At 48.1% G+C, this 15,722-nt stretch overlaps 1 protein-coding gene across 1 annotated transcript in view; it reads right to left on the reverse strand.

The window, feature by feature from the left end:
- LOC135532802 (metalloprotease TIKI1-like) overlaps positions 1-15,722 on the reverse strand; it is a gene marked incomplete at its 5' end in the record, with an annotated part of 68,836 nt that overhangs the window by 19,470 nt on the left and 33,644 nt on the right. The gene's annotated exons all lie outside the window — the stretch shown is intronic.

Here is a 15,722-nt window from a genome sequence, read left to right on the forward strand (position 1 = left end):
ATACTGTAACAAGTCCTGTATATTTAGGACAAGATACTGTAACAAGTCCTGTATATATAGGACAAGATACTGTAACAAGTCCTGTATATTTAGGACAAGATACTGTAACAAGTCCTGTATATTTAGGACAAGATACTGTAACAAGTCCTGTATATTTAGGACAAGATACTGTAACAAGTCCTGTATATATAGGACAAGATACTGTAACAAGTCCTGTATATTTAGGACAAGATACTGTAACAAGTCGTGTATATTTAGGACAAGATACTGTAACAAGTCCTGTATATATAGGACAAGATACTGTAACAAGTCCTGTATATTTAGGACTAGATACTGTAACAAGTCCTGTATATATAGGACAAGATACTGTAACAAGTCCTGTATATTTAGGACAAGATACTGTAACAAGTCCTGTATATTTAGGACTAGATACTGTAACAAGTCCTGTATATATAGGACAAGATACTGTAACAAGTCCTGTATATATAGGACTAGATACTGTAACAAGTCCTGTATATTTAGGACAAGATACTGTAACAAGTCCTGTATATATAGGACAAGATACTGTAACAAGTCCTGTATATTTAGGACAAGATACTGTAACAAGTCCTGTATATTTAGGACAAGATACTGTAACAAGTCCTGTATATTTAGGACAAGATACTGTAACAAGTCCTGTATATTTAGGACAAGATACTGTAACAAGTCCTGTATATATAGGACAAGATACTGTAACAAGTCCTGTATATATAGGACAAGATACTGTAACAAGTCCTGTATATTTAGGACAAGATACTGTAACAAGTCCTGTATATTTAGGACAAGATACTATAACAAGTCCTGTATATATAGGACAAGATACTGTAACAAGTCCTGTATATTTAGGACAAGATACTGTAACAAGTCCTGTATATTTAGGACAAGATACTGTAACAAGTCCTGTATATTTAGGACAAGATACTGTAACAAGTCCTGTATATTTAGGACAAGATACTGTAACAAGTCCTGTATATTTAGGACAAGATACTGTAACAAGTCCTGTATATTTAGGACAAGATACTGTAACAAGTCCTGTATATTTAGGACAAGATACTGTAACAAGTCCTGTATATTTAGGACAAGATACTGTAACAAGTCGTGTATATTTAGGACAAGATACTGTAACAAGTCATGTATATTTAGGACAAGATACTGTAACAAGTCCTGTATATTTAGGACAAGATACTGTAACAAGTCCTGTATATATAGGACAAGATACTGTAACAAGTCCTGTATATTTAGGACAAGATACTGTAACAAGTCCTGTATATATAGGACAAGATACTGTAACATCAACTGGAGTCATAATAGAACGTTTCTAAATAAACACCGTTCTCTCCTTCATAAATTAATTTGTTCATTCATTATCTGCATAAAAACATGTTATCAGACTGAATCGAGTGGAGCGCTTGTCATCAAACTGTCAGTCATCCTCTATACAGACAGGTCTTTATCAGACCATTGAACAGGTGAGAGACCCAGCGATATGAGTGACACACCGTTGACATGGCTGTGTGGTAATGAAAGGCCCTGTGTGTGAGACTGAGAGCAGAGACAGGCCCTATTCCAGAGTTTTAAAACCCTGTCTCTTTCCAGTCCTGTCATCCGTGGTGAGAGGTAGCAGAGAGGTATGTGTGTCCCCATACGGGAGAGAGCGATAAAGATTCAGTCATTTTGAATTCAATGCAATAAGGAACTGCCAAGGGGAAAAGGCATGTTGAACAATAGAGGAATTTGAAGCCCTGTGATGCAGAGGTGTGATAGGACACGGGGCATGTTGAAAAAAACACTTCACACCAGAGAAATCAGGTTTCAGATCAAATGCTCCACAAAGAAAGACCACACACCATGTAAGGTCTGCCTGAGACGACAGGACTGTTTGTTCGGCCACTTCGGGGAAAAGTCTGAAAATGAGCTACTTACTGGAAATTAAAGTTAGCAGTTACAATCGGAGGCAAAAAAAAAATGTGTGATTAAAACATGACTGGTGAAATTAATGGACCACTTTGTTGTAGGGAGTAGAGACTTCTTAGTCATAGGAGCACAGCGTGATCAAAGCCTTTGTAGACAGGTATTGCTTTGTAGACAGGTATTGCTTTGTGTAGATTTCCACCCTGTGTAACGCTTCTCGTTGGTGGAAGGAGAGGAGGACCAAAACGCAGTGTGGTAAGTGCTTGTCCTATTTTAATTGAACAAACTGAACACTACACAAAATAACAACGAAGAGAAAACCAAAACAGTTCTGCCAGGTGACCCAGACACTAAACAGAAATTAAACACCCACAACCAAAATGGGGGAAAACAGGCTACCTAAGTATGATTCTCAATCAGAGACAACGAACGACACCTGCCTCGGTTTGAGAACCATACTAGGCCAAACACATAGAAATATAACAACATAGAAAAAAGAACATAGACTACCCACCCCAACTCACGCCCTGACCAACCTAACACAAAGGACATAAAAAAGGAACTAAGGTCAGAACGTGACCCCCTGAATATAATTTTAAGAGAACATTTAGTTCAGAGCTCTAGTTTCTGTGTGGCCTGTAGGCTTTTTATCACATCTCTTTATCACATCTCTTTATCACACCTCTTTATCACACCTCTTCATCACATCTCTTTATCACACCTCTTTATCACACCTCTTCATCACATCTCTTTATCACATCTCTTTATCACATCTCTTTATCACACCTCTTTATCACACCTCTTTATCACATCTCTTTATCACACCTCTTTATCACATCTCTTTATCACATCTCTTTATCACACCAATCAATCTGAAGGAATAATAACCCTCACAAAGCGACTTACAAGTCGGCTGGGGCCACTACTTTTACATATGGGTGGCCCCAGCGGGAATCGAACCCACGACGCTCGGTGCTTGGCGTTGCAAGTGCCATGCTCTACCGACTGAGCCACACAGGACTAACAATAATTTACAGGTCAGGGGGGGACGTCTACAGTTGAACAATATTCCCTATTTACTTCTCTACTTTTTGACCAGAGCCTTTTATTGCAGCAGAAAACAATAGTTCACTACTACTGCACATAGGGAACAGTTGAACAATATTCCCTATTTACTTCTCTACTTTTTGACCAGAGCCTTTTATTGCAGCCCAAAACAATAGTTCACTACTACTGCGCATAGGGAACAGCATACCGTTTCAGACACAGCCTCAGGCACACACGGACACAGAGGGGTACGCCAGTCTGATTTCTTGCCAGCTTCTTTAATTCTGTTTTTATTCCGTTTTGTCATTTATCTTTTTCAGAAAGAGGTTACAGGTACAAACAACAATCACAAAAAAAAAATGCATACAGAGATAAAGAAACAGAGATAACCAACTCATCCCCCTCTCAGTCCCCATCCACACGACTGCATGTGGGGCAGCAAGTATCCTAGTGGTTAGAGTGTAGAGGAGGCAGGTAGACCAGTGGTTAGAGTGTAGAGGAGGCAGGTGGCCTAGTGGTTAGAGTGTAGAGGAGGCAGGTAGCCTAGTGGTTAGAGTGTAGAGGAGGCAGGTAGACCAGTGGTTAGAGTGTAGAGGAGGCAGGTAGCCTAGTGGTTAGAGTGTAGAGGAGGCAGGTAGCCTAGTGGTTAGAGTGTAGAGGAGGCAGGTAGACCAGTGGTTAGAGTGTAGAGGTGGCAGGTAGCCTAGTGGTTAGAGTGTAGAGGAGGCAGGTGGCCTAGTGGTTAGAGTGTAGAGGAGGCAGGTAGCCTAGTGGTTAGAGTGTAGAGGAGGCAGGTAGACCAGTGGTTAGAGTGTAGAGGAGGCAGGTAGCCTAGTGGTTAGAGTGTAGAGGAGGCAGGTAGCCTAGTGGTTAGAGTGTAGAGGAGGCAGGTAGACCAGTGGTTAGAGTGTAGAGGAGGCAGGTAGCCTAGTGGTTAGAGTGTAGAGGTGGCAGGTAGCCTAGTGGTTAGAGTGTAGAGGAGGCAGGTAGACCAGTGGTTAGAGTGTAGAGGAGGCAGGTAGCCTAGTGGTTAGAGTGTAGAGGAGGCAGGTAGACCAGCGGTTAGAGTGTAGAGGAGGCAGGTAGACCAGTGGTTAGAGTGTAGAGGTGGCAGGTAGCCTAGTGGTTAGAGTGTAGAGGAGGCAGGTAGACCAGTGGTTAGAGTGTAGAGGTGGCAGGTAGACCAGTGGTTAGAGTGTAGAGGAGGCAGGTAGACCAGTGGTTAGAGTGTAGAGGAGGCAGGTAGACCAGTGGTTAGAGTGTAGAGGAGGCAGGTAGTCTAGTGGTTAGAGTGTAGAGGAGGTAGGTAGTCTAGTGGTTAGAGTGTAGAGGAGGCAGGTAGCCTAGTGGTTAGAGTGTAGAGGAGGCAGGTAGCCTAGTGGTTAGAGTGTAGAGGAGGCAGGTAGCCTAGTGGTTAGAGTGTAGAGGAGGCAGGTAGCCTAGTGGTTAGAGTGTAGAGGAGGCAGGTAGCCTAGTGGTTAGAGTGTAGAGGAGGCAGGTAGCCTAGTGGTTAGAGTGTAGAGGAGGCAGGTAGCCTAGTGGTTAGAGTGTAGAGGAGGCAGGTAGCCTAGTGGTTAGAGTGTAGAGGAGGCAGGTAGCCTAGTGGTTAGAGTGTAGAGGAGGCAGGTAGCCTAGTGGTTAGAGTGTAGAGGAGGCAGGTAGCCTAGTGGTTAGAGTGTAGAGGAGGCAGGTAGCCTAGTGGTTAGAGTGTAGAGGAGGCAGGTAGCCTAGTGGTTAGAGTGTAGAGGAGGCAGGAAGCCTAGTGGTTAGAGTGTAGAGGAGGCAGGTGGCCTAGTGGTTAGAGTGTAGAGGAGGCAGGTAGCCTAGTGGTTAGAGTGTAGAGGAGGCAGGTAGACCAGTGGTTAGAGTGTAGAGGAGGCAGGTAGCCTAGTGGTTAGAGTGTAGAGGAGGCAGGTAGACCAGTGGTTAGAGTGTAGAGGAGGCAGGTAGCCTAGTGGTTAGAGTGTAGAGGAGGCAGGTAGACCAGGGGTTAGAGTGTAGAGGAGGCAGGTAGCCTAGTGGTTAGAGTGTAGAGGAGGCAGGTATCCTAGTGGTTAGAGTGTAGAGGAGGCAGGTAGACCAGGGGTTAGAGTGTAGAGGAGGCAGGTAGCCGAGTGTAGAGGAGGCAGGTAGCCTAGTGGTTAGAGTGTAGAGGAGGCAGGTAGACCAGTGGTTAGAGTGTAGAGGAGGCAGGTAGCCTAGTGGTTAGAGTGTAGAGGAGGCAGGTAGCCTAGTGGTTAGAGTGTAGAGGAGGCAGGTAGCCTAGTGGTTAGAGTGTAGAGGAGGCAGGTAGACCAGGGGTTAGAGTGGAGAGGAGGCAGGTAGCCTAGTGGTTAGAGTGTAGAGAAGGCAGGTAGCCTAGTGGTTAGAGTGTAGAGGAGGCAGGTAGCCTAGTGGTTAGAGTGTAGAGGAGGCAGGTAGCCTAGTGGTTAGAGTGTAGAGGAGGCAGGTAGCCTAGTGGTTAGAGTGTAGAGGAGGCAGGTAGCCTAGTGGTTAGAGTGTAGAGGAGGCAGGTAGCCTAGTGGTTAGAGTGTAGAGGAGGCAGGTAGCCTAGTGGTTAGAGTGTAGAGGAGGCAGGTAGCCTAGTGGTTAGAGTGTAGAGGAGGCAGGTAGCCCAGTGGTTAGAGTGTAGAGGAGGCAGGTAGCCTAGTGGTTAGAGTGTAGAGGAGGCAGGTAGCCTAGTGGTTAGAGTGTAGAGGAGGCAGGTAGCCTAGTGGTTAGAGAGTAGAGGAGGCAGGTAGCCTAGTGGTTAGAGTGTAGAGGAGACAGGTAGCCTAGTGGTTAGAGTGTAGAGGAGGCAGGTAGCCTAGTGGTTAGAGTGTAGAGGAGGCAGGTAGCCTAGTGGTTAGAGTGTAGAGGAGGCAGGTAGCCTAGTGGTTAGAGTGTAGAGGAGGCAGGTAGCCTAGTGGTTAGAGTGTAGAGGAGGCAGGTAGCCTAGTGGTTAGAGTGTAGAGGAGGCAGGTAGCCTAGTGGTTAGAGTGTAGAGGAGGCAGGTAGCCTAGTGGTTAGAGTGTAGAGGAGGCAGGTAGCCTAGTGGTTAGAGTGTAGAGGAGGCAGGTAGCCCAGTGGTTAGAGTGTAGAGGAGGCAGGTAGCCTAGTGGTTAGAGTGTAGAGGAGGCAGGTAGCCTAGTGGTTAGAGTGTAGAGGAGGCAGGTAGCCTAGTGGTTAGAGTGTAGAGGAGGCAGGTAGCCTAGTGGTTAGAGTGTAGAGGAGACAGGTAGCCTAGTGGTTAGAGTGTAGAGGAGGCAGGTAGCCTAGTGGTTAGAGTGTAGAGGAGGCAGGTAGCCTAGTGGTTAGAGTGTTGGACTTGTAACCGAAAGGTTGCAGAGGATGATTTAGGGGACAGTTGGGAATTTGTCTACCTGATTTAGGGGACAGTTGGGAATGTGCCTACCTGATTTAGGGGACACAGTGAACCGTTGGGAATGTGTCTACCTGATTTAGGGGACAGTTGGGAATGTGTCTACCTGATTTAGGGGACAGTTGGGAATGTGTCTACCCGATTTAGGGGACAGTTGGGAATGTGTCTACCCGATTTAGGGGACAGTTGGGAATGTGTCTACCTGATTTAGGGGACAGTTGGGAATGTGTCTACCTGATTTAGGGGACAGTTGGGAATGTGTCTACCTGATTTAGGGGACAGTTGGGAATGTGTCTACCTGATTTAGGGGACAGTTGGGAATTTGTCTACCTGATTTAGGGGACAGTTGGGAATGTCTACTTGATTTAGGGGACAGTTGGGAATGTGTCTACCTGATTTAGGGGACAGTTGGGAATGTGTCTACCTGATTTAGGGGGCAGTTGGGAATGTGTCTACCTTATTTAGGGGACACAGTGAACCGTTGGGAATTTGTCTACCTGATTTAGGGGACAGTTGGGAATGTGTCTACCTGATTTAGGGGACAGTTGGGAATGTGTCTACCTGATTTAGGGGACAGTTGGGAATGTGTCTACCTGATTTAGGGGACAGTTGGGAATGTGTCTACCTGATTTAGGGGACAGTTGGGAATGTGTCTACCTGATTTAGGGGACAGTTGGGAATGTGTCTACCTGATTTAGGGGACAGTTGGGAATGTGTCTACCTGATTTAGGGGACAGTTGGGAATGTGTCTACCTGATTTAGGGGACAGTTGGGAATTTGTCTACCTGATTTAGGGGACAGTTGGGAATGTCTACTTGATTTAGGGGACAGTTGGGAATGTGTCTACCTGATTTAGGTGACAGTTGGGAATGTGTCTACCTGATTTAGGGGACACAGTGACCCGTTGGGAATTGGGGCCAAACTCATGATGAACCGGTTCCTTGGTGTAAAGCAGATGGTTCGGAATACGGGATGCCAATACGGGATGCCAAGGTCATATGCTTCCAGATTTTGTTCCAATTAAATGGACGGATCAGAATCAATTAGATCTGTGGACTTTTTTTCCGTTAGTTGTCTCTGATTGAGCATCATTCTTAGGTAGCCTTTATTTAGTATGGTCAGGGCGTGAGTTGGGGTGGGCAGTCTATGTGTGTTTTTCTATGTTGGGGCTTTGAGTTCAGCCTCGTATGGTTCTCAATCAGAGGCAGGTTTCGTTATTTGTCTCTGATTGAGCATCATTCTTAGGTAGCCTGGGTTTCACTTTTGAGTTGTGGGTGTTTGTTTTCCGTGTGAGTGTTTGCTGCCACACGGTACTGTTTCAGTTTAGTTCATTTCACGTTTATTGTTTTGTAGTGTTCAGTTTGTCTTTAAATAAACGTTAGAGACAATATAATAATAACCATTATAATAATAACCAAGCCCTGGACCTATAGACAATATAATAATAACCAAGATAATAATAACCAAGTCCTGGACCTATAGACAATATAATAACAACCAAGTCCTGGACCCATAGACAATCATTACATTTACATTTAAGTCATTTAGCAGACGCTCTTATCCAGAGCGACTTACAAATTGGTGAATTCACCTTCTGACATCAGTGGAACAGCCACTTTACAATAGTGCATCTAAATCATTTAAGGGGGTGAGAAGGATTGCTTTATCCTATCCTAGGTATTCCTTGAAGAGGTGGGGTTTCAGGTGTCTCCGGAAGGTGGTGATTGACTCCGCTGTCCTGGCGTCGTGAGGGAGTTTGTTCCACCATTGGGGGGCCAGAGCAGCGAACAGTTTTGACTGGGCTGAGCGGGAAAATATAATAATAACCAAGTCCTGGACCTATAGACAATATAATAATAACCAAGTCCTGGACCTATAGACAATATAATAATAACCAAGTCCTGGACCCATAGACAATATAATAATAACCAAGTCCTGGACCCATAGACAATATAATAATAACCATTATAATAATAACCAAGTCCTGGACCCATAGACAATATAATAATAACCAAGTCCTGGACCTATAGACAATATAATAATAACCAAGTCCTGGACCCATAGACAATATAATAATAACCATTATAATAATAACCAAGTCCTGGACCCATAGACAATATAATAATAACCAAGTCCTGGACCTATAGACAATATAATAATAACCAAGTCCTGGACCATAGACAATATAATAATAACCAACTGAGTTACAGTTCATATTTGATTTGATTTATAAAAATGAATTAGGCCCTAATCTATGGATTTCACATGACTGGGCAGGGGCACAGTCACGGGTGGGCCCGGGAGTGCATAGGCTCACCCACTGGGGATCCAGGCCCAGCCAATCAGAATGAGGTTTTTTCTTTCCACACAAAAGGGCTTTGTCACAGAAACAAAAAGCCCTCAGTTTCCCGCAGACGAAGAAGAAGACAGATGTGGAGGTCCTGGGCTGACGTGGTTATACGTGGTCTGTGGTGGTGAGGCTGGTTGGACGCACTGATACATTTTCTACAACGATGTTGGTAGAGAAATTAACAGTAGAGTATCAGGCAACAGTCAGCATGACAATTGAACGCTCTCTCGTAACTCGATCTGTGGCATTGTGTTGTGTGACAAAACTGAACGTTTTAGAGTGGCCTTTTATAGTCCCCCAGCACAAGGTGCACCTGTGTAATGATCATGCTGTTTAATCAGCTTCTTGATATACCACACCTGTCAGGTGGATAGATCATCTTGTCAAAGGAGAAATGCTCACTGACAGGGATGTAAACAAAATTAGTGCACAACATTTTGCACTACTATAAACCATGGGGCGGCAGGGTAGCCTAGTGGCTAGAGTGTTGGACTAGTAACCGGAAGGTTGCAAGTTCAAACCCCCGACCTGACAAGGTAGAAATCTGTCGTTCTGCCCCCCAACAGGCAGTTAACCCACTGTTCCTACGCTGCCATCTTAACCTAGTTAAATAAAGGTAAAAAATGTCCAGGTCTCAGGAACAAGTGTATACCACAAACCTGTGGTACTACACAATGCAGGACAAGAAATAAGCTATTTATATTAAATACACAGACATTGACTACTAACCTCAATGTGGAAGTAAGAGTTCCAAATAACACAAGTTATGACATCTCTCCTTTCATAGTGGTGCAGTATTTTGTCGGCCAAATGAGAGTTAGAGACATAAAGCCTAATTCTAGGTGCACCAACCACGGATCTGGGTTTCAGGGTCAAACGTGACAGTTCATGTGAGTTCAAATATTTTTGTAACAAGTTCTTACTACATAATGTAGTTGTATGATGGGGAGGGTGTACGGTACTCTGAACAGCGTACTGCAAACCAGACCTCAAGCAGGGGAGTGTGTACGGTACTCTGAACGGCGTACTGCAAACCAGACCTCAAGCAGGGGAGGGTGTACGGTACTCTGAACGGCGTACTGCAAACCAGACCTCAAGCAGGGGAGGGTGTACGGTACTCTGAACAGCGTACTGCAAACCAGACCTCAAGCAGGGGAGGGTGTACGGTACTCTGAACAGCGTACTGCAAACCAGACCTCAAGCAGGGAGGTGTGTACGGTACTCTGAACAGCGTACTGCAAACCAGACCTCAAGCAGGGAGGGTGTACGGTACTCTGAACAGCGTACTGCAAACCAGACCTCAAGCAGGGAGGGTGTACGGTACTCTGAACAGCGTACTGCAAACCAGACCTCAAGCAGGGGAGGGTGTACGGTACTCTGAACAGCGTACTGCAAACCAGACCTCAAGCAGGGGAGGGTGTATTGGACTCTGCTGACATGTGGGAAGGTAATGAAACTTGCTCTCTAATCTATTTAATTTATTTATAATTTATAATTTATAATAATTTATTTATTTATTATTTATAACACCCTAATAACACCCTAATCTAGCGCTCAGTCGTGTTAACAATCTGTTGATATTTATATCTTGACGGAAAATCTTTGTTTTTTAATTTTTCCTATATTTTCTCTGCACTATTTCAGGATTCACCCTCCCTTAGACCAGGGTAGTGACAACACCCTCCCTTAGACCAGGGTAGTGACAACACCCTCCCTTAGACCAGGGTAGTAAACAACACCCTCCCTTAGACCAGGGTAGTGACAACACCCTCCCTTAGACCAGGGTAGTGACAACACCCTCCCTTAGACCAGGGTAGTAAACAACACTCTCCCTTAGACCAGGGTAGTGACAACACCCTCCCTTAGACCAGGGTAGTGACAACACCCTCCCTTAGACCAGGGCAGTGACAACACCCTCCCTTAAACCAGGGTAGTGACAACACCCCCCCTTAGACCAGGGTAGTGACAACACCCTCCCCTTAGACCAGGGTAGTAAACAACACCCTCCCTTAAACCAGGGTAGTGACAACACCCTCCCTTAGACCAGGGTAGTGACAACACCCTCCCTTAGACCAGAGTAGTGACAACACCCTCCCTTAGACCAGGGTAGTGAACAACACCCTCCCTTAGACCAGGGCAGTGACAACACCCTCCCTTAGACCAGGGTAGTGACAACACCCTCCCATAGACCAGGGTAGTTACAACACCCTCCCTTAGACCAGGGTAGTTAACAACACCCTCCCTTAGACCAGAGTAGTGACAACACCCTCCCTTAGACCAGGGTAGTGACAGCACCCTCCCTTAGACCAGGGTAGTGACAACACCCTCTCCTTAGACCAGAGTAGTGAACAACACCCTCCCTTAGACCAGGGCAGTGACAACACCCTCCCTTAGACCAGGGTAGTGACAACACCCTCCCTTAGACCAGAGTAGTGAACAACACCCTCCCTTAGACCAGGGCAGTGACAACACCCTCCCTTAGACCAGGGTAGTGACAACACCCTCCCTTAGACCAGGGTAGTGACAACACCCTCCCTTAGACCAGGGTAGTGACAACACCCTCCCTTAGACCAGGGTAGTGACAACACCCTCCCTTAGACCAGGGTAGTGAAAACACCCTCCCTTAGACCAGGGTAGTGACAACACCTTCCCTTAGACCAGGGTAGTGACAACACCCTCCCTTAGACCAGGGCAGTGACAACACCCTCCCTTAGACCAGGGTAGTGACAACACCCTCCCTTAGACCTGGGTAGTGACAACACCCTCCCTTAGACCAGGGTAGTGACAGCACCCTCCCTTAGACCAGGGTAGTGACAACACCCTCCCTTAGACCAGAGTAGTGAACAACACCCTCCCTTAGACCAGGGCAGTGACAACACCCTCCCTTAGACCAGGGTAGTGACATCACGCTCCCTTAGACCAGGGTAGTGACAACACCCTCCCTTAGACCAGGGCAGTGACAACACCCTCCCTTAGACCAGGGCAGTGACAACACCCTCCCTTAGACCAGGGTAGTGACAACACCCTCCCTTAGACCCGGGTAGTGAACAACACCCTCCCTTAGACCAGGGCAGTGACAACACCCTCCCTTAGACCAGGGTAGTGACAACACCCTCCCTTAGACCAGGGTAGTGACAACACCCTCCCTTAGACCAGGGTAGTGAACAACACCCTCCCTTAGACCAGGGTAGTGACAACACCCTCCCTTAGACCAGGGTAGTGACAACACCCTCCCTTAGACCAGGGTAGTGACAACACCCTCCCTTAGACCAGGGCAGTGACAACACCCTCCCTTAGACCAGGGTAGTGACAACACCCTCCCTTAGACCAGAGTAGTGACAACACCCTCCCATAGACCAGGGTAGTGAACAACACCCTCCCTTAGACCAGGGCAGTGACAACACCCTCCCTTAGACCAGGGTAGTGACAACACCCTCCCTTAGACCAGGGTAGTGACAACACCCTCCCTTAGACCAGGGTAGTGAACAACACCCTCCCTTAGACCAGAGTAGTGACAACACCCTCCCTTAGACCAGGGTAGTGACAGCACCCTCCCTTAGACCAGGGTAGTGACAACACCCCTCCCTTAGACCAGAGTAGTGAACAACACCCTCCCTTAGACCAGGGCAGTGACAACACCCTCCCTTAGACCAGGGTAGTGACAACACCCTCCCTTAGACCAGAGTAGTGAACAACACCCTCCCTTAGACCAGGGCAGTGACAACACCCTCCCTTAGACCAGGGTAGTGACAACACCCTCCCTTAGACCAGGGTAGTGACAACACCCTCCCTTAGACCAGGGTAGTGACAACACCCTCCCTTAGACCAGGGTAGTGACAACACCCTCCCTTAGACCAGGGTAGTGAAAACACCCTCCCTTAGACCAGGGTAGTGACAACACCTTCCCTTAGACCAGGGTAGTGACAACACCCTCCCTTAGACCAGGGCAGTGACAACACCCTCCCTTAGACCAGGGTAGTGACAACACCCTCCCTTAGACCAGGGTAGTGACAACACCCTCCCTTAGACCTGGGTAGTGACAACACCCTCCCTTAGACCAGGATAGTGACAGCACCCTCCCTTAGACCAGGGTAGTGAACAACACCCTCCCTTAGACCAGGGTAGTGACAACACCCTCCCTTAGACCAGAGTAGTGAACAACACCCTCCCTTAGACCAGGGCAGTGACAACACCCTCCCTTAGACCAGGGTAGTGACAACACCCTCCCTTAGACCAGGGTAGTGACAACACCCTCCCTTAGACCAGGGCAGTGACAACACCCTCCCTTAGACCAGGGCAGTGACAACACCCTCCTTAGACCAGGGTAGTGACAACACCCTCCCTTAGACCAGGGTAGTGAACAACACCCTCCCTTAGACCAGGGCAGTGACAACACCCTCCCTTAGACCAGGGTAGTGACAACACCCTCCCTTAGACCAGGGTAGTGACAACACCCTCCCTTAGACCAGGGTAGTGAACAACACCCTCCCTTAGACCAGGGTAGTGACAACACCCTCCCTTAGACCAGGGTAGTGACAACACCCTCCCTTAGACCAGGGTAGTGACAACACCCTCCCTTAGACCTGGGTAGTGACAACACCCTCCCTTAGACCAGGGTAGTGAACAACACCCTCCCTTAGACCAGGGTAGTGACAACACCCTCCCTTAGACCAGGGTAGTGAACAACACCCTCCCTTAGACCAGGGCAGTGACAACACCCTCCCTTAGACCAGGGTAGTGACAACACCCTCCCTTAGACCAGGGTAGTGACAACACCCTCCCTTAGACCAGGGTAGTGAACAACACCCTCCCTTAGACCAGGGTAGTGACAACACCCTCCCTTAGACCAGGGTAGTGACAACACCCTCCCTTAGACCAGGGTAGTGAACAACACCTCCCTTAGACCAGGGCAGTGACAACACCCTCCCTTAGACCAGGGTAGTGACAACACCCTCCCTTAGACCAGAGTAGTGAACAACACCCTCCCTTAGACCAGGGCAGTGACAACACCCTCCCTTAGACCAGGGTAGTGACATCACGCTCCCTTAGACCAGGGTAGTGACAACACCCTCCCTTAGACCAGGGCAGTGACAACACCCTCCCTTAGACCAGGGCAGTGACAACACCCTCCCTTAGACCAGGGTAGTGACAACACCCTCCCTTAGACCAGGGTAGTGAACAACACCCTCCCTTAGACCAGGGCAGTGACAACACCCTCCCTTAGACCAGGGTAGTGACAACACCCTCCCTTAGACCAGGGTAGTGACAACACCCTCCCTTAGACCAGGGTAGTGAACAACACCCTCCCTTAGACCAGGGTAGTGACAACACCCTCCCTTAGACCAGGGTAGTGACAACACCCTCCATTAGACCAGGGTAGTGACAACACCCTCCCTTAGACCAGGGCAGTGACAACACCCTCCCTTAGACCAGGGTAGTGACAACACCCTCCCTTAGACCAGAGTAGTGACAACACCCTCCCTTAGACCAGGGTAGTGAACAACACCCTCCCTTAGACCAGGGCAGTGACAACACCCTCCCTTAGACCAGGGTAGTGACAACACCCTCCCTTAGACCAGGGTAGTGACAACACCCTCCCTTAGACCAGGGTAGTGAACAACACCCTCCCTTAGACCAGAGTAGTGACAACACCCTCCCTTAGACCAGGGTAGTGACAGCACCCTCCCTTAGACCAGGGTAGTGACAACACCCTCCCTTAGACCAGAGTAGTGAACAACACCCTCCCTTAGACCAGGGCAGTGACAACACCCTCCCTTAGACCAGGGTAGTGACAACACCCTCCCTTAGACCAGCGTAGTGAACAACACCCTCCCTTAGACCAGGGCAGTGACAACACCCTCCCTTAGACCAGGGTAGTGACAACACCCTCCCTTAGACCAGGGTAGTGACAACACCCTCCCTTAGACCAGGGTAGTGACAACACCCTCCCTTAGACCAGGGTAGTGACAACACCCTCCCTTAGACCAGGGTAGTGAAAACACCCTCCCTTAGACCAGGGTAGTGACAACACCTTCCCTTAGACCAGGGTAGTGACAACACCCTCCCTTAGACCAGGGCAGTGACAACACCCTCCCTTAGACCAGGGTAGTGACAACACCCTCCCTTAGACCAGGGTAGTGACAACACCCTCCCTTAGACCTGGGTAGTGACAACACCCTCCCTTAGACCAGGATAGTGACAGCACCCTCCCTTAGACCAGGGTAGTGAACAACACCCTCCCTTAGACCAGGGTAGTGACAACACCCTCCCTTAGACCAGAGTAGTGAACAACACCCTCCCTTAGACCAGGGCAGTGACAACACCCTCCCTTAGACCAGGGTAGTGACAACACCCTCCCTTAGACCAGGGTAGTGACAACACCCTCCCTTAGACCAGGGCAGTGACAACACCCTCCCTTAGACCAGGGCAGTGACAACACCCTCCCTTAGACCAGGGTAGTGACAACACCCTCCCTTAGACCAGGGTAGTGAACAACACCCTCCCTTAGACCAGGGCAGTGACAACACCCTCCCTTAGACCAGGGTAGTGACAACACCCTCCCTTAGACCAGGGTAGTGACAACACCCTCCCTTAGACCAGGGTAGTGAACAACACCCTCCCTTAGACCAGGGTAGTGACAACACCCTCCCTTAGACCAGGGTAGTGACAACACCCTCCCTTAGACCAGGGTAGTGACAACACCCTCCCTTAGACCTGGGTAGTGACAACACCCTCCCTTAGACCAGGGTAGTGAACAACACCCTCCCTTAGACCAGGGTAGTGACAACACCCTCCCTTAGACCAGGGTAGTGAACAACACCTCCCTTAGACCAGGGCAGTGACAACACCCTCCCTTAGACCAGGGTAGTGACAACACCCTCCCTTAGACCAGGGTAGTGACAACACCCTCCCTTAGACCAGGGTAGTGAACAACACCCTCCCTTAGACCAGGGTAGTGACAACACCCTCCCTTAGACCAGGGTAGTGACAACACCCTCCCTTAGACCAGGGTAG

Source organism: Oncorhynchus masou, unplaced genomic scaffold (assembly GCF_036934945.1).
Source record: "Oncorhynchus masou masou isolate Uvic2021 unplaced genomic scaffold, UVic_Omas_1.1 unplaced_scaffold_2035, whole genome shotgun sequence".
Taxonomy (NCBI): Eukaryota; Metazoa; Chordata; class Actinopteri; order Salmoniformes; family Salmonidae; genus Oncorhynchus; species Oncorhynchus masou.